Below are 22,593 nucleotides of genomic sequence, written 5' to 3'. Positions count from 1 at the left end.
CCCTCAGTCTTTTCTGTTTTTTTCTTCTAGAGTTTCTTACCTTAGATTACAACTATCTCAGGGCATAGCTCCATCTTTTCACAGACTAGTCCTCCTAATATTCAGAGAGGAGTCCAACCAGCCAGACTCAGACCCAAGTAGGAGGATGCCGTGAACCTGAAGATCACCAAGAAGATCCCCAGGACTTGTCTACCTGGATGGCCCGCAGGGGCCCTCTGACTCTGACAGTGTGTTTGATCTCGCTGGACCTAAATATATATGATGTACATGTCAAATCTGAGACCCTTGCCCAGGTGCTCCCTACAATAAAAAAAAAACAGAAAGAAACTTCGGGGCAAGAATCCATTCAGCCTATTTCTGGCATCTGCATTTGGATGAGATGAATCATGCCCTAGAAGAGCCTCTTTCTCTCCTGTGGTTATATGGGAGATTAATGCAACTAGGACATCAGTAGACATCCACAGTGTTAATGCCTGAAATCAGACAAGATAATTTCCTCACCAGATTTACCAGCTGGACTTGTATTTATCCATGCTGTGTCATAGAGTACCAACTTCATCCGGGCTGGAACCAGGCACAAGTATGCCAGGGGTCTCTGTGTCCCTGTGCCTCAGGTTTCTTTTGAAACAAGGATGGGGGAGATGTGCATGTGAAAGGGCTGGCACCCACTGGACCATGCCCAAATATGAAGTCAGGAAGTTGGTTGTACAGTATAACAGCTTTTCTGGACCCCCACAGATTTCCATATCCCAGTGCATGAAAACCTGCAATACCAAGAGCTACAAAGCACTCCAATCAGTGCACCTAAAATACCCAAAGCCTTCTTCCTACATGTGTTTCTCATTATTGTCCAATTTCTTTCACTGTTAAGTAGGTCAATTCTTCCTCTCTCTTAACACTCCATCTAATTCCAGTGGCTCTGTACCATAAGAATTCAATTTAAGAATCTTTTGCTGCTATCAACCTTAATTTTCCCCTTCCACAGTTTCCAACTATTTCTTCTTATCCCTTCATCTTCTGATACCGTGAATTAGTTTTTCCTTTCCATCTTTTATATTGCTATTATGAATGCATCAGGCTATGATCAAATCCTTTTCACCTTCCAACCTTGTCATAATTTCTTTTGTCTAAATTTGTATTTTCTCTATTTTTTCAAATCACTTCTTCTTTCTCAAGCTCAACATGGAAAAAAATGGACTGTTTGGCAAGGCTAGACAAAAGGTCACTGTTATCTCTGCAGCTTTGCATGAGTTCCTATAAAATGTATAATCCAAACTACATAGTCCAGCTAGACACTCCTGTGTTCTGTTATGTCCTCCCCATTCTCAGGCACACAGTATCCAGTTGTCTTTTTTGATCTTCTTTCATCAACAGAAATGTCTTTTATTGTAACTCTCCACTGTATAGGCATGGATGTCCATTACATTGTAGGACAAATGGGCATGATAAGTTTTATACTCGTGTAAATTCTGCTTTTGTTTTGTTCTGCCACAAAGTGGTTTGTTCAGTGTCGAAGTCCTAAAAACTATGGTAGGAACATGGTATGTGAAGACCTACCATTGCATCTTGAGCAGGCACCAGATGCCTTTTTGTTCAGTTCTCATTGCTATAAGCACTTCTATTTTCACACTTAAAAAAAATCCTTCCTTCTGTCTTCTTTTCTGCCCTTAGCTCAGAGAATATTCTAATATCCAATGCTGTTAGTCATGGAGAAATGTAGATAATTATGTGTAATGTGTTAAGATAAAATAGTTCACTATGCATGAACACCCGTATATTAAGAGGGAGTATATTAACTGGATAAAGCATACAGAAAAAGTTGACTGATAGAAACACTAATGGGAAGAATTTGACTGATGGCCCTATGTGAATCACTAATACATGGATGTATTACATGGATGAACTGGAAGGACAGATGGATGAGATAAATCAACAGACAGATTGATTGATCAATGGAGTGTAGCTGTATTGAAGGGAAAGACAGATAAAAGGAACATTAGAGAGAGAGAAAGAGTGCAAGTAACGTAGAATTTCTTCTGCCAGAATGAGCCCTGATGGATCTCTTTAGGAATCAGCTGGTTAAATGCAGCTGCCTTTTAGCAGCAAAATTGGGTTCACTCCTCACAGGTGCAAGGAAGATGAGAACAGCCTTTGAACAGAGGGAATCTGAACTGAGAACTGAAAGCAATGAAAGGTTTTAGCGAGAGAACACTAGGACAAGATTAAATCTTAGCAGAAGACCTAGTCAGAGATATAACAAGGAAAAACACAGAATAAAGTCACAGGTAAAGCGAAATCCCTTTTTTTTTTTTTCTTTTTGCCACTGAAACCCATAACTTGGTTGTAGCTTTCATTTCATCTATGTTTTCCTAAAGCCCAGTCACACTTTTTAAAGGTCAGGATTTCACATTTTGGACCTTAATGACATTGATGCTTGACAAGAACTGGGCCTTCCATGTACAAATGTGATGCAGTGATCTGTAGTAACACCAAGGGTACAATATGATGATACGTGGTTACTCCCCCTGATGCTAGCATTTGCTGCTAATGGTTTCCATTAACAGAACTAGACAGCTCAAGAAGCTCAAATTTAAACAGCTTCTCCTGTAAGCCTCTGCTTCAAATCTCCCCAGGGAGGTAGTGCTTGTAACAGTATGTTTATTAATTCATCCCATTTTGTTTTTCAATACGCACTTGTACAATGCTCTGTGCATGTACATTGTACAAATATTCGTGGGACTTTAGCCTCCTAGGTAACAAATCCTAAACCCCTCCTACTGAAGTCAGCCACATGAAATAACCAGAAGCTATCACTCCTTAGGACCAGAAGCCTTCCCTATATAGGGCCCTGCTAATAGCTCTTTAGCAATCTGTGGTCTCATTTATGCTAGAGACAAGGCCGAGCTTCAGCATTTAGTAGCCAGCTACTGGTTAAACTCAGTTTGCATATAACTTTTCAGAAGAGAACAAAATAACTGATACAAACCCACAACAGATTTTCACATACTTGAATTAAAAATTATTTCTACTGAAGCACATATATTCTTTGGCCAGTATTCACCAGAAAAACTGACGTGTTTTGAGTTGCCTAGGCAATTCACAACAGAAGTTAGAGGGCAAGATTATTTCTACCTATATAAATAAGACCTTCGAAGGAATAAATATGCAACGGTAGAAATAGCATTTTTCAGCTGACTTTGCTGACTTTATTCTCAGTTACAGTCAGACATGATTTTTGAGGCTGTAATTTCTACATCATTTTAAAATGTGGTTGGATGTGAGAAGCAACATTGCAGAAGAGAACCATGGTACTTCCCATTATGTGCTCTCAGTATGTCTTCTGAGTAATTTCTGATTAGCTTGCTGGAAACATTATATTGTCAACAATGCAGAGAAAGCCAGCTGTGTTACCTTTTTATCTTCTGAGCAATGCAACATCAATAATGACCAGCTGACTTCTGATTCCTCTCTATTTTTCACTGCAATAGTGAGGTGGTGTGCTTTTCATGCACTTGGCAGGGTTACCTTTCTACGGTCTGAAGAAATGAATTTTGAGCTTGAAACCAAAATATCAAGTTCACTGAGAAAGGATCCAGACAAAATGCCAAGATGATTTTTTTTTTCATTTCATAGGCTCAGTTTTTGACTTTAACCATACAGCATGGAAAAAAAAAAAAAAAGAAAAAAACCCCAACTTTTTGTTTTCTAAAAATACTTAGGTCATATATTAAGTGTACTTTTTCTGATGATAAGGGATGTTGCAGTGATTTCTCTGACAACAGATGTAATTTTCTTCTTCTTCGTAAAGCAGCTACAGCAAAGCTTTCAGCTTTGGCATCAATTCCTTCAATGAAAAAATGCCCTGTTCCTCTCTGCCTCAAAAAGAAGCCTTCATTTTCCAAACGCCCAGTATAATTTCTCTTCTTTGCCTCTGTCCTGCCATGAATGGACTTCCTGCCACCCTGGAAGAATAGCTGGATCCTCATATTCCTATATATTTCTCTCAGGTAACCATTTATTTCCAGTCATACTTGGTAATTCACATGAATACATTTGTTAACCAGGAAATAGCTCACATATACCAAGCTCATTTCTCAATTACAAATGAAGAGCTATTGGAGACTAGTAATTCGCTCCACATGGTTCATCTTAGACACTGTGAACTAAAATATTACTGAATATGGTAAAAAAAGTTTCTTTTGTTTTATGTAGAAACTTGGAAATTTCTGCTATAAAACTCAAAACAAAAATACTTCCATCTCAGGTTGGTGTTTCTGTTCCACAGAGGAATGGTAGTTGAGGAGTCTTGAGTTCCCTCATGCCACCCAGCTGAACTCATCCTCCTTACTGTTGTGGTCTCCCTTTTTGGCAGAGGAAGTTGTCCATCATTTACTATGTCATTATTTATTACACATTGATCTTAAATCTAAAGAAAGATTTACAGTATTTTCTGTCTTCCCTCTCAATCTTTACTTTTTGATTTTTATAGAGAATCAAAGAAGGGATCAAACAACATACGCACATACACATATAAAAACAATACCAAAAAAATTACTTAATCAAAAATACAATTTTTCTAGTTGTTTCAAAGACTACTTCTGAGGGGAAAATGAAGATAATTTCCAGTCTTTCAGTCTTCCTGAAAATGCCATTGCCTCCCGAGCCTGGATTAATCTGAATATTGCTGTGATTTGAATGCCATTGAAGTGATTGCTAAGGTTGGCAGAAGCAACGGTGGCACCTGGTCAACCTCTGGTTTTAAAAATGAATGCGTACCAGAATAATTATGCTTTGTTGTACCTGCTAATTTCTCCTAGAAAATACCTTAATAAATTGATTGCATGTTTCAAGCAAACCTGTAATGAGAGGATTATTTACAAAGGCCACACAGAAGCTGTTATTAAAAAGCAATCAGAAGGAGAGAGGAATAATGGCAGGAGGGCTCAGTGGGGAAACCTTAATGGTGGGGAGTTTAGGATTTGGTTTGCATTATCTTGCTGACATTCTAATTAAAATGTATTTCTCCCATTTTATTCCTGTCTCATACTTTATCTGAATTAACTTTCACACTTGGTTAAGGAGAAAGTCATTCTCGTTACATGCCAGGATGAGGCAGTGCAAATCTCTTTGGTTTTGTTTTTCAGACCTGAACCTGCAAAGTCCTAATGTTCAGATCTGGATTCTGCTGATGTTAAATTTAAGAGTGTTGCATGAGAGGTTTTTCGGGGGCATCTGCAAGCAGCAGAGTCCAACAGACAAGCGGCCCTATGGCTTGCCAAATGGACCCTGCAATCCTGCAGGAAATGGAGGCTTTAACCAGACCTTTGCAGACACAGAGCTGAGCCTGTTAGTTGATTTAAGATGCTGACAACATGGAGAAGCCAACCGAATTATACAGTCCAGTCCTGTTTTAAATGTTGAAAATTTTAAATTGTAACTGAAATAAACTTCATATTATACAAAAATGGCATATTACACCAGGTTACGCTTTCTTCCCCCTCCTCCAATTAGTAAATAGGTTTTAAAAACAAACAAAAAATTAGGAAGCTGGAGAATTTGAGGTGTGAAAACAAGGATTAAAAAAACTAAAGATGTATAATTAGTTGTAATTAATTAGCCTATGTTTGCGCAGCCCCCAGTAAACCCAAGCCCTATGTAATTGCTGTAGTTATGGGGAAGGAGGTCTAAATGATTAGGAAGACTGGGTTTAGAATAGTGGTACCAGCATCTGAAGAATGTAAAATCCAAGGAGGGAGAAGAAGTGTCCAGGATATGAGTAATGTTCCAGGGAGAAAACAACAGAAGGGCTAGAGCCTGAACCCCAGATGGATGCCAGGCAGGCTCGAAGCTGCTTCCCTGGGCAGTGCTCTCACTTCTTTCCCCTGCAGTAATGCAGCCAGATGGGCAATGGATGGTAGTTTACCCTGGGCCTAAATGTCAAACTAACATAGAAGATTTTCTGAATTCTTCTCAATTAGTTTTTGTGGGACTCACTAAGGAAACTCTTGCAAAATTGTTTTGCTTTTGTTTCAGAATAGTTCCAGGGCAGGAGGGGAGAATGTACCTTTCATGTAAATTCTTGAAAAAAACACATGACCAAACCCAGAATGTTTTAACTGGGAAGCAATGTTGCAGTATCTCATGGCAGCTGCAGATTAGTTATGTCCTATTTGTGCCTGTGCTCAAGGTTTACAGGTCAGATGACTGCTCTGGCAAGGCACCAGGGTGAGCAACCACTACCTCTTTAAGGAAGAAAACTCCAGAGCATCATAGGAAAGATGCACAACCACATGTCCCCATTCACAAGGCTGGAAGGGGCCATGAGGCCCACAAATACACTCTGGGACGTGATGACTTTCCTATACAGAGTTGGTCAGTTTGTGTTAGGATCTCTCACTAAACAAATGGTAAGGTGGCATTATCTGAATCGCTTACAAAGAGGCAGGGTATAGTGTTCTCTCTGTCACCACCAAAACCATTCTCAGTCCAGCTCCCTTTTCCTTATGCACTTCAAAGTTGGTGTCGTGTTGTTTGAGGTGCTAAAAGAAATAGATTATGAAACCCATAAAGTGAAGAGGAAGAAGTTGCTCCTCTTGTGTGTAACAAGACTATACAATAAAACTCATTCTGTGTAGCATCCTTCAAAATAACTGTTGTCTAAAATGATTTGGGATTAAAAACTGAGAGACAGCAGTGAATATAACTTATAGGTTACATTAAACCAGGCTATAAAGTGAAAAATTAACACAGCTTTCACTTACGAGTTTAATAAGAGACTTTAAAGAAAATAGAGAGACAAGCATGATGAAGCACACTCCTAGCAGAGATGCAAAACAAGATAAAGACACAGTGATGTGAAGTGAGACAGGACCTCCTTCCAGGTAGCATGAATTAGAGGAGGAGCTCACGTTGAGAGCAGCAAGCCAGGAACAGACAGTGACAAAAGCCACAGTAAAAATAAGGAGAGAGAAGCTCAGGAGAGTGGCTGCAGCAGATCTTTGGAGGACAGTTTTGTATCAGGCTTGTCAGCAGACAACAGTGCTGCTTCCTGAGCCCAGGTTCCTTCTGGGCTATGGCAGCAAACCTGCCAGGTACTCAGATGAAAAGGAGGATCAAAATAATCTGCAGTCTTTTAGCAGCTGTTTAACAAAGTCTGGAGATATTAGAGTCTTGGCAACAAAATAAAACCAGAGGTTGAATTAAATGAAGATGACCAGCTCTGACTCCTTTGATGCAGCTTTTCCTCCAGCATACCTGTGAGCATATATCTTTGTTACTTTCCTACTTTTTTGTTATTGTTTTTCTTTAAGGTGAAAACAAATTTTACTCCAAAGCAAATGTCACTCCCACTTGTATGAGTTCCCTTCTCACCAACAGCACTTTTTTCCACCAACCTATAAATCCTCAGAAGAGCTAAATGTAACAAAATCTTGTATCTGGCAGTTTTCTTATAAAATGCACAGGCTTCTGGCAACTAATATAGTAGAAAATTATCGTCATCGTTACACTGCTTAGTTTTATGGTATGTTAAACTACTGATGTACTGATTCAAGAAAAATGCCAGCACATAGCTCCATGCCGAGGCATTATTTGATTTACGGAAAGGCTGACTCTGCCAAGGACCTGCAGTACCGTACAATAAGCTCTGATCCTGACTCATATTAGAATCTGTCTATCTACTTCTTTACTGTGGTATCTAGGGGTCTTTTATGATACCAAATGTGTAGAAATTTTTGAAATAAGCATGACCTCTAACACTCTGCACACAACACTGTATGCAACCCTACCAACCACCATAAAACATCCCCTCCCCCCGAAGCTGGGAGGAATGCCTTGCAGGTTATTAAGCCAAATCATTGTAAGTCCAAACCACTGCCTGACACTTCAACTGAAAATCTATTTAGCGGTCAGTGCAGTTCTCTGAACACTGATACAATCTGCTGGTCATGGAAAATGTTATTTTGATTTCTGCGGAGTTTCATTCCAGTCTAGAAGTTCTCAGGTAGTTTCAGGAGCACAGGAAAAGCAATGAATTGGTCCAGACTTGAAATGACAAAGTTTTGGCTGTCTGGGACCAGATTTCTTACTGGAAAAAGGCTGTCTTAGCTGTTTTCAGAGCACTGAGCAGAAACATAGTTCTGACAGAACACTGATTCCTGCCTAACAAACAGCAAATGAACTGACAGGGTCATGAAATGGATTAGGAAATGCAAGTATCCCTCTCTAGACACGTTTCCTCCATTAGAAGTGGCAGAAATACAAGTTTGCAGGTCTTCAAGTTCTCAGGTAATACTGATATTCTGAAATTTCACCTGAAACAGTTCCCCTCAAAATGACCACATGCAACAACTCGCCACCATCCTCCTAAAACTCAAGAGTTAGCTGCAGTCAGAGATCTCCTTGTGGCAGACCTAAGTTGCTGCTTTTTTTTTTTTTTTTAAAAAAGTCCTTCATATTCTAGGAAATTGCATTTTTTGACGCAAACTGATTTTGTTTGCTAAACTGTTTTTAATGCTTTCCTCTGGCAATCTCTGCCAGCCCCTGCCAAAGTAGACTGTGAGCACCAATGCTAATGGCTTGTTTTGGACACCTCTGAGGAGACAGCAGTCACTGCATGGAGTTCACCAAATCCTCTAATCACATAGAGCAAGTGGTCTCTTGCATGAGCACAAAGCCCTGTTAGTGCTAGACCACTCCTTCCAGCATGCATGTCGCTGGTGACAGGATTTACAGTGACTACTCCTTTTTAAAAGGTTAGCTGATAAAAAGGGGCTGCTGAGTAGTGTGGAAACAGAGTTTAGGGCACTTCTTCAAATGAGACAGTTCAAAGTTGTGTGCTGAACCCAGATTTCTTGAGCTAGGCTAGTCTCCTCACAGATGCCTTCACCTCCTTGTAGCTGTACAAACACAAAAATAAAGCCCAGACTGCAATCCCCCTCTCCCCAGGCCTTAACAAGCATGAGATGCCATTCAAGTATGTTAGAAGGATTATAAAAATGCTAACAGAGGAACAGGGGACATAACACAGGAATAGGGTCATGATGAATGGTGCAAAGTCTAGCTGGAGGCCAGTAGCTAACAGTATATCCCAGCGTCAATACTGGGTCTGATCCGGTTTAACATCTTCATTAATGATCTGGATGATGGGGCAGGGTGTACCCTCAGCAAGTTTGCTGATGACAAAAAATCACATGGCAAGACTCTCCAAGCAGATGAGCGATTGCCCAATATTCCCTCTGGTAAAGGTCTCCATCAGCCAGAAGCTTTATAAGACTTCTAAGTCCCTCTTCCCAGCTGTTGAATAAGGAAAAACTTCCCACTACACTGAGTTTGTAGAGGTTATGTATCAGGAATGACAGAAGGATTGTGAATCAACAAGTCTATATCGATCCAATCCACCCAGTGAAGTTCTTAGAAAGAGAGAAAAGGAAAATAAGGCCTAAATGTCATAATCTTCCTTGGGACAGACATAGATCTTTTGGAGAAGTCAAGCTGGTACAAGGAACTGTATTTTGTGTATGCTTCTATGAATAGAAGTGACTCATCAGAAGTAGAAATATGCCATCTTCCAACCCCCAAAATTAGATATTGTGGGTTTTTTTTAAGTTAATCCTACCATTCCCCAAGCAAACATCATTTACTAGATCGTACATTCAGTAATGCCTCACTCTCTTATCTTTTAGTATAAATCAGTGCAGCTCTGCAGTTCATTTCAATTTATTTCTCTGGCCCAGCCAGAATTTTTCTACTGTCTTATTTGTCCCTTTGCTGTAGTCTAGGAAATATTTCCCTCTACATTCATAAGTAGCAAATATACTCAAACTCAAATAACCACCTTCTCTCTCTTCAGTATTTAAAGACCTTACCAATCAATCTTAAACCCTGCTGAATATGTATATATTATAGTTTGTGGCACATCTTCAATCCCAGCTGTAACAGTGTGTGTGAGTGCACTGTATATTTCTTTGTTAAATAAAGACAAGTGCACACTTGCAAATATAGGTACAGATACCTGGATGTGGATGTGTTCACGTGCTTTTTATAGCTTACATATACACATACATGTCCAAGCGGGAGTGTATCTGTCTACAAAGCCCAGATTACCAAAGTGACAAAGAGTTTGGGGTTACCTTTCTTTCTAACCCTGTTTAAACTACCTGGAATTTCTGGTCAATGATCCTTTGAATATCTGCCCTTTTTCTGATTTTTCAAGGTTGGCATTCGAATAGATATAAGCAGGAGCAATAGGTGTTTTGCCTAATGAATGTTTATTCAAATGCACACACACAGAGCACAATGATGTTTATGTGTATGTGTCCACATGCCTGCATATACATATATGAATACTATTGTGTGTGTATAATAGCAATTATGTAACAACTCAGTCTTTTAACTGGAATCTTGAAAGCTCTGAAGGAAGTTGAATTAATTTTATTTCAACATAATTTATTTTCCCTTTTTTAATGGTAAAAGGCTTGTGACTTAAAGAGCACATGGTAAGACAGAGAAAATCCTTGAAATACTGCTCAAACCTCCAATATTAAAGCTGTATGTGACTCTGCAGCACAGCTAGATGGATTTATAAGTAAAATGATTGATAATTACAGTTGCAGATTTACAACAGTATAAAGGAAACACACAGAAAGCCCTGGAATTGAAATGCTCAGGCAACCAACTTTGTTTATGTTGGTAACTTGCTGTAGTGTCACCACATCCCAACAGCCATGGCTACCCTTATGAAGATGCCATCGTACCATTTAGGAGCTGTTTTGTTCTGGCGTTTTGTTCTCTTTCCATTTACCCATATTGAAAGTTGCTCCTTTAAGGACACCTGCAACTTCTCTGTTCTGTGATAATGCATGGGAATGTGTGGTTTTGAGAGCCATTTATGTAATATTCCCATTAACAAGCTGTAATTAAACTATCTAATTAAAAAAGCAGTAATCTATTTAACAGGGGTTTTATTTTTTTAAAGAAAGCCTAACAGAACTGTGATTAAGTTCCTCGGTTAGATGAGCATTATGGCTTTTCTTAAGGCTCTTAATTACTCAACCCAAAATGTTAAATAAATTAAATTAAAGACATCATTTTATTTTTCTGAAAAGAAAAAAAATAATAACACACGCTAGAGTAAAAAGCTGTTCCAAAATATCCATTAATATAGTAGGGATTATTTTTAATGTGTTGTGCATTTCAGCCTAGACAAAAGTTTATTAGTGATGTAAAATATAGTGAATAAAATCTTGCACTTATTAGACAAACAGACAGGTAACTGTACTTTTTATTCCCATGATATGCCTACTATTAGAGCACAGGAACAAACCTTTTGGGCCACAGCAGTAGTCCCCCCAACCCAGCACTCTGGTCCCAGCTGGGGTAAGGTGAGAGACTATCGAGGAGAGCACACCAACCTGGACGCTTTCCTCTGTCCCTTTGTGGTTCCTCAGCATTCACCTTTGTTGGATCAGGATATTAGGGAATGAACCCCTGCTTGTTCCCTTTAGTGTACATTTACAGCTCTGTTGTCTGGCAATTTCTCCAATCCCATTTTGAGCCCACTGATGCTGTTTGCCTTTGCAACCTGCTGGGCCAGCAAATCCCAGAAGTTCCCTATCCACTGTGTGAATAGCTGCTTTCTTTCCCTGTTTTAAACTACTGTCCTATTAGTTTTTGTCAAGTGTTCTTGATTTCCATTCTTGTGGGATTTAGTGGATAACAATCCTGCATTCACCTTATCTGTGACCTGCACCTTATCATAACCTTATCAGAAATATTCATTTTATTTTGCCCTATTTTCAGTTTCCAGTTACTTTTCCTAAACATGATCATTCTCATCAACATTTCCCATTGTCTGCCCTCACTCACTTACTTTCACTAAGGCAAATGTTTCTGAGGGCAAAAGTCGATCAGCAAGAAGGGGGTGCAATTTCCAAGAATGAAATTATGACTTCTTCTCAGGCTAAGAAAATACACTCGTACTCTATTGAGACACCTTGGTACCTCTGGTTTTGGAGTTTGACAGGAATTAGCTGCCTTGTGGGAAAGGTACTTGACACCTGCCTAAATCTCTCAGACTGGTCAAGCTCAGTCCTGATGTGCTTAAATTTGTAGAAAATCTTAAACTCCCTGCATCTTCGAGGGGCCTCTTGGGTGGCACCCTCCCAAGAGGACTAGGCACAAACTGGCATAGGGCTGTGGGTGTTGTGATTAGGATGGGGCTTTTCGGCTGCTGCAAGGCACAGTGTCGCAGCAGACACAAGGGCTGAGAGCGACCAGTGTCTCCTGCGGTTCTCAGTCTGCCCCTGGTGCTTACACACAGGCAGCATGATGGAGGAGGGGGGATCTGCCTAATCTGAATGCAAATGGGTGAGGAAAGAGGGAAAATTAAGAAAGAGGAGCTAAAAAGAGGGGATTTGTGGAGACAAAACACAACCCCGCAGTTCAAGCATATTTGTGGACCTGCTTGGTTTGGACCCATGTCTTTTGCCATGTTAGGGTTTCCCTCACGGCCAAGCCCAACTAGAACAAACAAATTAGGCCGAAGGAGGGTGGTGGTGTTTAGTTTGAACACAGAGCAGTGATATGTGAAATGAATTTCTGTATACTTAATCTTAGCCAAATGAGGCTGTCAGATGTTTGTTTCTCCAACCTGCCTCAGCACTTTATACCAAGAGGAAAATGTTCCCTGAGTGTAAAGCACAAGCAAGTGAAACGAAAAACCATGAACGCAAATATTTATCATCTTCTTTCTCATTAACATTCCTTGCTCAAAAGCCAGAACGTGCTGCTTGTGCCTCCTCCATCTCTGTAAGTTGCCTGGCTCCCTTGTTGCTCTTCCCACAGGCAGCAACTAATAACAGCCTGCCATCTGAGGCTGTCGTGCGGGAGTGCTCCAGCAAGCAGGAGAGCAGGAGGGGGTGTGAGGGCTGCCCCGTGACTTGCACCCAAACTTCCAGGAGCTGTTGCCCGTGCCTCACCCTGGGAGCAGGAAGGTGGGCTGCAGGTGAAACCACCCGCTCCCCAGTGGTTTCAGTGACCTTAGGCTGACCTGCAAGGGTCTGGAAGTACCTCTGGCTCCTGGGGGGGCCCTAACTACCAGTCAAGGCAAACAAGACAAATGGTGTTTAGATACAGCTCAAACTGAGGAAGTCAGGGATCAGGTTTCGATGCTGAGCTTTGAATTGCAGGAATTTGGGGTCGAGGGTGCAAAAGCAATTCTTGAGAGATCCCTATTCTCAGTTACAACACAACAGCACCCTTTAAACAGGGCTGATCCACTCCCTTGGACGTGAAACCCTGGGCATAAAGTCGCATTCACTCAATATGAGCTTCCTGGCAACAAGTGAGTGGCAGGTTAACTTGTGGTTCAGCCCGGGTTTTGATCCATGTTGTCCCCTTCAGAGAGAGCCCTTCTGCAAATCTCCCACACACAGGGATTGCAGATCTCCGATATGAATTGAACTGGGGAAGCCACATCCAAAACTTCGTAACCGTTTTCTCTGAGTATTTACTTACCCCTCCAGGCAGCCAGGTTTGGGGTGAAATGCAGAAGGCATTGCTGACCCAACACCATCCTGCGCTCTGCTCCCAGACAACACTGAAGCAGTCAGCAGGGAGTGATAGCCATCTGCTGCAGGTTTGGGTCTGCTCATTGCCTGCTAACCAGAAACTCTGATGGAGTCCACTCAGAAGTGACTGGCGTGCCAGGGATAAAGACATTTCCACAGGCAGAGCTGTCTTATTTGAAAAAGGGAAGAACATTTGCTTGGATTGCAAGGTCGTGGCCTCCAAATTCCTTTTTTTCCTACCAGAACAAAAGAAGAAATATGTTTCCATGGTGAAAGAAAAAAAAGTAATTGGAAATACAGGCCACAGGTTCCTTATCCTAACTCCTTTTTTTTGTGAGAGAGGGCAAGCTCATTCCAGTTTTCTGGGATATCACAGGCTCCAAAAAGCCCAATCTAGGCTGGAAAATCATAATACAAGAGCATCAGCAAGGTTGAACATTGCTAGGTATCTCAAAGCTAAGAGTACATGGTACCTGCTTATGTTGGAGACATGCAGCTCACGATCTCAGAAATTGCTTGCAGAAGCAGCTCCCTGTCATGCTACTAGCCTTGTCCAAGTCCCAGCACGAGATGCTCATGTTCAGCGTGGTATCACCTCCTTTAGCAATAGTGGGAGGATCTTAAAAGATAACGGCCTACTTCTCACCTTGTGATGGTCTCCCACTGTTGGCTTCATTTAAGTTATTGTGACTTGAAAGGATGTGATGTGAGGTCAGAACTACTTTCCTACAAGGACATTTAGATACAGTACAGTGAAAGAAATGGATGTTAAACACCAGGAAATAACTTTATAACAATAAAAAACACTGTACAGGAACAGACTGCCTGATGAAGATGTGGAATATCCAACAGTGAAGACTTTTAAGCATGGATGAGGTAAGAATTTGCCATGCATAGGATAGATATGTGAGATCCTGCATCGGAGGAGAATGAGGAACTGTATGCCTTCCTGAGGTCCTTTCCAGCCCTATTTTCTGTGATCACTCAGTTCGTGTTAACCATATTTTACTACGTTGGATAACAATTTTGGCAGTAAGTCAAATGTCATATTTGACATTTGAAATTTGATTTATTACACTCATAGGCTCCTTTGTTCTCCCTAATTCTTCCTGCGCTGTTTCCTAGGCCTAAATCTCACAGACCTGTTTACCAATCTGAGTAATTAAACTCTTCCCAGGATCCCAAGGAGCTATCATTTTAAGACCCAGCAGTGCAAGATTTTATTTACTCCATGAAACTTCCTTTTTTTTGGTAGCAGGCAATGAAAATGTGTCAACAGAGTCTCACATCAAAGAGAATATCAAGGGGAAAAATGCCCATGAAGCCAGTTGGTTCTTTCCAAAACTCAGACACTCTGTATGTGTGTGCTTGGGGGAAAAAGAAAGGGCAAGGAAGGAAGTTTTAGATGGGAGCCAAAAGTTACATAAATCTGGAGGAAAGATGAGAACTAATGAAGATCTTTATTCTGCCAGACAAAGTCAGGAACCTTCATAGAAGGTGGAGATTAATTTGGAAGTGGTCATTATATCACTATATTGCTGAATGCAAATTCTTTCTTTTCAAAGTTGTTGATATTAAACGTATAGGGAAAGGAAATAAAAGAGGTTGCATATAGGAGTTGAAATGGATTTGTTAAGTTTCATTGTGTAAAAAAGTGAAACACAAAATGAGAAAAGGTAGGAACGAGGAGAGGAGAGGAGAGGAGAGGAGAGGAGAGGAGAGGAGAGGAGAGGAGAAAGGAGAAGAACCTACAACAGGGATAAAACATCAGCAGTTGTGGAGAAAAACAGATTTGCGATTTGAAGGGGGGGTTCTTTCTTTTTCTTTCTTGATTGTCTCTTTATTTTTTTGTGTTGTTAGGAAACAGTAGCTCACAACGTGCAGTAACCCTATTATACATGGTTTCTGACCATTACTTTACAATGTAGTAGTATTTTTAAAGACAGATTTTAAGCTAGCTTATTAAATGCATGTGTTGTGGTTGGCATTACAACTTCAAAGGAAATTAAACCTTATATCTGAATTTCAGCTACTTACAAAAAGATAAAAAAACATTACAATTCTGCTTCTAGAAACCCTGGCCAAATCCAAATGTGTGTTGCCATTGCAGATTTAAGCTAACTGAAAGCTCTTGATACAAAATGGTAAGAAACAGCATTTTGTTTCCATCAGGTACTGGGGAACAAAGCATTTGTGCATTACAAGATGTTTTTAATCCTACCTAAAACCTTGACAGAAGTGTGCAGTGAACACTGAGAGTTCTGCTTGCCTGGTGTAAGGGATGGGGGGGAGAAAAGCAAGAGGAAAAGACAAGGACTCTTTTTGGGAAGAAAGGAGGAGAAACTGTCAAGCCTGCATACTGATTCATTTTTTGAAAAGCACTGCTTTTACAAAGCACTAGATGTGTAACACTGGGGAGAATATACAAAGATGCAGGAATCAGAGCAGCATCTTTCTCCCTCTTATTTTCTCTGAGCTGTCACACCAGAGTTTAATATCTGGACACTACAAAATGAAAAATCCTTTTCCCCTTGGATTAATGACACACAAAACATTTTGGTCTGGAACCTAAAACCTAAATAGGACTTAATTCCAGCTGAACTCAGGAAGCGAGAGTAATTGTAACAGCAGCAGCAAAGCTAATATCAGCCTGACCATACTGATACATTCATCTGTGTGAGATCTGCATTAGTGATTCTGCTCCCATTGCTTTCTGGGATGTGGGGTGCTGCAGAGAATGATGAAAGTGTCTTTATTTGGTTATGTTGGAGGTGCTACATGTTTCAGAAGCAGATGATGTCTGGAGCAAGGAAGCTTTCAGGGCAAGAACGGTTCTTCTGCAATGTCTGCACAAGCTCTGGCACAATGAGTCCGAAGCCCAATTAGATTGCTTGGAGCTATAGGAATACTGCACAGAGTGATACGTAGGATGTGTGAGTGACACCCACGATATTCTTCAAATGCAGATTGATCACTAAGTTTCATTAGTGTTAATGGTTGCTACCTACAGAGAACAATTTATACCCCCAATCTAAATGTCTTTTATTCAGATTGTTGAAAAATAATAATGGAGGAAAGAGCTGAAGTAAAATACAATAGCAAGTATATGACCCACATGTGTTTTCTATCACAAACTGCCTGAGCTTTTCCACACAAAATGACAGTTGTCTCTGCAGATGACAAATTCTTAAAAATGAAAAAGTCCGGTACGCAGAAAGCAGAAAATCAAAATACTTGTCTAGCTTTATACCCCAAAATCACATCGTGCCGCATTACAATATTTCTCCTAGGTCCATAGCTGAACAATTTTTTCTATATTCAGCTACCACAGCTGTTGCAGAAAGAGGCCTGTGTTTGAACCTGGGTGTTGTCATAGATGAGAAATATGTAGCCAGTAATCCATTTACTTAATAATATACATAGCTGGTAGCAGAAAGGTCAGTATATCCTTTTCTATTACCTGGACAAGGAATTCCCACACATACTGTGATGAAACTCATTTTACTCAGCTGAGTATAGAGAAGTGGTAAAAAATGTCCTTTAAAAACATTCCTTGTAATCTTAATGAAGTAAGGGGAGATAACAAAGCCTGCACCCTTATCAGAATAACACAATTAAGCAAATTCAGCTTGCAGCAGTACGTTATTTTGCATTTTGAATTATTTTTAAACAAGTTCCTCTCCTTCCTAAGGTGAGTAAGAGTTGATAAGTAAATGGTCATTTCACATGTATAGCATGAGAATAACAACACAATGAGTATTGGAAAGGTTTAGACCCTTCATTTTGTGCCAGAAAATTGCTGCATATCTTTAACAACCTAGTGGTATAGAAGAGATGTATTTTTCACAGCTGGTGAAAACATCTGCTATCAATTGTCAGTTCTTTAGAAGGTCCTGTTGCTTTCAGTAAACATGAAATATGCTTCTATCTGATTTTTCACTGCATTGGAGCTGAAGAGTCTCCTTTCTTGTAAACTGTTGAGCAGTCAGGCTCACTTTTTAATGATAGACATAAATGCATCTCTCTTGATTTTCTTTTATAAGAATTGCGTAGGGAGAGTCCCTGAAAGTTAGTTAAATGAGACTAGTATAAATCTGGAACAGCAGCATCTCCGTGCATAAATTTACAAGCACCGATTCCAAAAGGTTAACAGTATGGTGGATGGATATCATGATGTATGAACTCAGAAAAGCCGAGAATTCAAGGTTTGGTTCCAAAAGCAATTAAAAGTCTGAGCATTTCCCCAGCCCTCTTGAGCAGGCTTCCTTGACTGATTGTATTGGGCCTTGCTGAGATGGAGTTAATTTTCCCCATACCAGCCCTCATAGTGCTGTCCTTTGTATTGGTAGCTAGAAAGGTGTTGATAACACACCAGTGTTTTGGCTACTGCTGAGCAGTGCTCGCACAGCATCAAGGCTGTGTCTCCAACAGTAGGCTGGGGGTGGGCAAGACCTTGGGATGGGATGTAGCCAGGACAGCTGACCCAAACTGATCAAAGGGTTATTCCATACCCTATGATGTCTGCTCAGCAATAAAAGCTAAGAGAAAGAAGGAGGAGAGGGGGGCAGTCATTATTACAACATTTGTCTTCCAGAGAAACCACTATGCATACTGAAGCCCTGCTTCCTGCGAAGTGGCTGGACATCACCTGCTGATGGGAAGTAGAAAATAAATCCTTTGTTTTCCTTTGCTTCCGCATGCGGCTGTTGCTTTTGCTTTATTAAACTGCCTTTACCTTGACTCACAGGGTTTTTTTCCATCGTATTTTCTCCCCTCCCTGCCCTGCTGAGGAGGGGAGTGATAGAGCGGCTTGGTGAACATCTGGTGTCCAGCCAAGGTCAACCCACCACACTAGCGTAAACCACCTGCTGTTTCAGTTCAAGCCAAAAATAGTCCAAAAGCAGCACTTATGTGTCTTTTGCATTGCTTCTGCTCTTCATTTCATTGAGCATCTGAAACCATGGAAGTAGAGGCGAAAATGCACAAGTATGAGCTACCCCCACTTAAACAGATAAATGTCAGTCTCTGGAAGAAGTTAGTCTAGTGTCCAATTATGAGTTAAGGTCAAATGTTTTCAGCACTCATTTTATGCTGAGATTCTTCCACTTGGAGAAACAGTTTTCCAATACCAGGAAAAATGTATTTTCCATCCTCTCTGTGCAAAAGTTGTTCCTGCATCCTTATGCATCTGATTTCACACTGTGCAACTTTTCTTCCTGTGGATGCCCTCCTTTCATATGGACAGCCTGAAGCAAATGCGGAGAAGTAGAAAAACCTTAATTTAACAAAAAAAAATATACATTTTTCTCATCTTTCTGTCCTTTTCCTGTATTATATTGCTGTGGCTTTATTTACTCATCAGGAAGAGCAAGGATGGTCTCTCATGACCTTGGGTAAGTAACTACTGAAAATAAGTGTACACAGCATGAAGTAGAGCTATGCAGATGCCATGCTAGGTCTGAATAAATGGAAATGAATGGTGTAACTATACACTGAGCCTCCATTTATCTTGGTTTCTGGTGGTGCATGAAGCTGAACAAGATTAGTACCTCAGGCCCCATGCAGAAGGCAAGTCCCCCTGGGAAAAAGAGCTAACCTTTTCTCAGGCAGATTCACCTCCTGCACAGAGTAGGTTTGCCAATACACGTAAGGTTTTCTACTTTAAGCAAGCCAAACATCTCACTTCTCCTCCTCAGCGTGGTGCTGTGTCTCCCTCTGATGGCATCTATCCCACACTTCCAGGTTGATGAACATGTTAAAGTCTTGCATAACAGAGGATGTCTTTTTAGCTCAGCTAATGGATATCTTTAGATTAGAGGTCCTAGGTTTAAAACCTCCTATTCCATCAAAAAGTGATTTGCTTTCTAGCCCTCTAGTGAATCAAGTCATAGGGACAAATTTTCAGAAGGGACTAGTTCTCAGCCACAACTGAACTGAATTCATATTTGCAACCCCACAAGGACAGAGGCACAAGGGGAGATTTAGCAATCAGTACTTGCTAGAAAAGCTGTAAGGACTTTAGACATTTCAACTTCATCAGCCTACTCTGAACATCCAGTTTGTCTCAAGGCTGTAAAACAACTACAAGAATCTATAATTTCCATCAGTCCCCCAGGACTTGCCAGCAGACTTGAGGTTTGAGAGACTTCCTGGTTACCTACAGCTTGTGACTGGCACCCTGAGGACCCCAAGGAAGCTTTGCAGCCACGCGTGATGCATTATTGTCCTTCACACACTGCACCCTATTGAGTAACTTGGCTTTGAACCTCCATTTCATCACAAATGGTTGCAAAAGATTTGTCCCACACTAGCAACTACAGGAACTCTCTAACAATAATCTCAAGACTTTTACTTTATTTAAAATGCAACTATTTACATTCTCTACCTTTGCTCAGCCTATCCTAGTGAAGGACTGCTGAACTAGGTAAGTTTATTAAGAACAATGAACTGTGTGCACTTGCTGGTGACTGGAAGACTTCACCATAAAGTGTCAGACCTTAGGATAAGGGTCAGCTTAAGGTCCACTTAAAAATTCTTCCATTATTAATACTTCGAAGCAGAACATAATAGGAAATTCCCACTACTAACTCAGTACTCACTAGTAACTCAGTTGTTTTGGCTACGCTGAAAACCAAAGGTATGCTGAGGACCAGATTCCTTTCTTCCACTTACATAAGCAACAACTATCTGTTTATATATGGTTAAAAATACTGTCTTCTTATTGTATTGCAGTATAGCACTTAGCAAAATGTCTGAAGGCAGTACAAACAGTAAAATGATAATATTCCTCCTGTAATGAAAACACTCAGTGATCTAGGATCTGGGGATAAGGATGAAGCAAACATTTCTTGTTACAGGTCTCATCATCTGTATGACCTGGAAAAATACAAAAAAAAACCTATAGCAAAAACATGTGATTAAAATCAGCAGCACTGCCATTGATTTCAGTAAAGTCACTCTGTTTTTTAATATTTTAGGATGTACCAGTGAGCTTCAGAAAGAACAGCAACATCTTAGACCTGCTGCCTCTAGGTCTGAAACCTTTCCATCATATCTGAATCCATTTTACTTCTCAGAAACAAAACAACCCAAAAAATAATGTTTTAACACAAAAGACTGATATTAGTAAGAGGAGATTGGAATGCTAGAAATGTCTCTGCAGGAGCCAAGACTAGTGCCCTTTGATTCTGCTGGGGGCATAGATACAGAAATTCACAGGAAACTGTCTAATCAGAAGAAAATGCTCTTTCTGCAGAGCATTCTTTTTGTTTCTCTAAGCCATGTGTTCATGGAAGGGTGACTGCCCAGTGCTAATGATTAAACCCAGGGGGGGTTCAACCTCTTTATCTGTGTGCCCACAGAAATTTCCCAGAGAAGGTGGAGACTCCTTTAGAAAGTTCACATGCAGAGATTGCTGCAAGCATGCATGAATTTACTTTTCTTTGTCACTTTACACAGACCCCATAGAAGTAGCTCACTGATCATCTTATTGAAAAGCACTCAAATGGGGGATGTTTTATATTTCTCAGGTGACAGAAGCTTGTTTTGCCCATGCTATTAAGGAAAGGAACTCCCTCAACCTGTATGTGAACCTGGCTGGCAGCTCTGTGACTGCAGCAAGCGCAGAGCCGAGCACTAACTAGCAAGCCCTCTTGGGTACCTGTGGATCTGGGACATGCCTAGCACTGTGTTCAGACACAGGGTCCTGGCTGATTCAAAGCATGTGCAGACCAAGCCAATGTCTGCCTGCAGGATACCATGGTCATCCATTTTCTTCATCACACCCTTCACTATCTGGTTTCCAGTTTGCCTTCAGCCAGTACTATTTTCACCTGCCTGTCAGCTGAGTCCTGCAATTAGATGTTCACAGCAGCCTGACCACCACTGTGTCCCTGGCACATGGCACGGGTCTCTACACAACATTGGAGGCATCTTCAGATGGAAATTTGTTCCATCTGAGGTAAAATTTATCTTATGGCTTGAGATCTCCCTCAACAAGACTGTGGGTTCTCAATGGGAGAAACTGTTTTCTTGGCAAGGGTTAGCCCAGTGCGTCCTCACCTAAGACAATGTGTTTTAGTGCTCTAGGGATAGTAACCAAGACCTGGATTCCCTCCCTGGCTGGGCCACCAGTTTGGATGCTTCTCTAGAGATATCTGATACTCGGCTAATGATGGCAGCATTTCTGCTGCAGAGTTAGTTTGGGTTACTTTAGATAAAAGTCCATCTATGTTTTCCCTCCCTAAATTAAATAAGATTCATTTTATCTTACGTAAGACAGTCACTGGCAGGTTTAACTTGTGAATGACTTTGTGGTGATCAAACACTGATATCTGGGAATGTAGGACATAGAAATGATGACAGACGGATGTAATGAATTTGTCCTGGAAGGGCAATAATAAAATCCATTTATGTCTTCCCTTCATTTGCTCTGAAAAAGAAAAAAATACAGGAGCCTTGTGTAGGATATGGATGAGGGGTTGTTTTTGGGGTTTTTTTTTGCTTATTAGCATTAACCACGCTACCAATCCCTATCTGGTTAACATACTGCATTGAAGTGATAGAAGGCCAAAGTACACATAGCAATGAAAAGAAGCACTACAAGAAGCTGAGCACCTTGGCAATTAGGATGAACCAGTTTAGTTTGCTCAGACTACAGAAAAGGTTCTGAAAATGCTGCAGCATGTAGCTTGTGGGTCAAACTACAGCCAAGGAGAAGGGACTGCTCAGGACCAAATTATAGGACCAAATTATAAATGGGATCCTTTGGGCCAAATTCCAGCAAACGCTTTCAGACAGGGATATATAGGAAATTAGGCTGCCAAATTAGAGCTCAGCTTCTGTGCTTACAGCATGCCAATATCCTCTGATTTTTAGTAGGAACAGCTTACACCAGCACCTGAGAAGAATACATGTCCCCGTTGGAAACTGCAGGAGTTCACCATTCCCTAAGTGCACCAACAAATGTAAATTCATCCCGTTGCTTTCCCTGCTCTCTTTTTCATGCACACACACAAAAATACAT

The sequence above is a fragment of the Gavia stellata genome, chromosome 2, assembly GCF_030936135.1.
Source record: "Gavia stellata isolate bGavSte3 chromosome 2, bGavSte3.hap2, whole genome shotgun sequence".
Lineage (NCBI taxonomy): Eukaryota > Metazoa > Chordata > Aves > Gaviiformes > Gaviidae > Gavia > Gavia stellata.
This window is presented reverse-complemented; position numbering follows the sequence as displayed.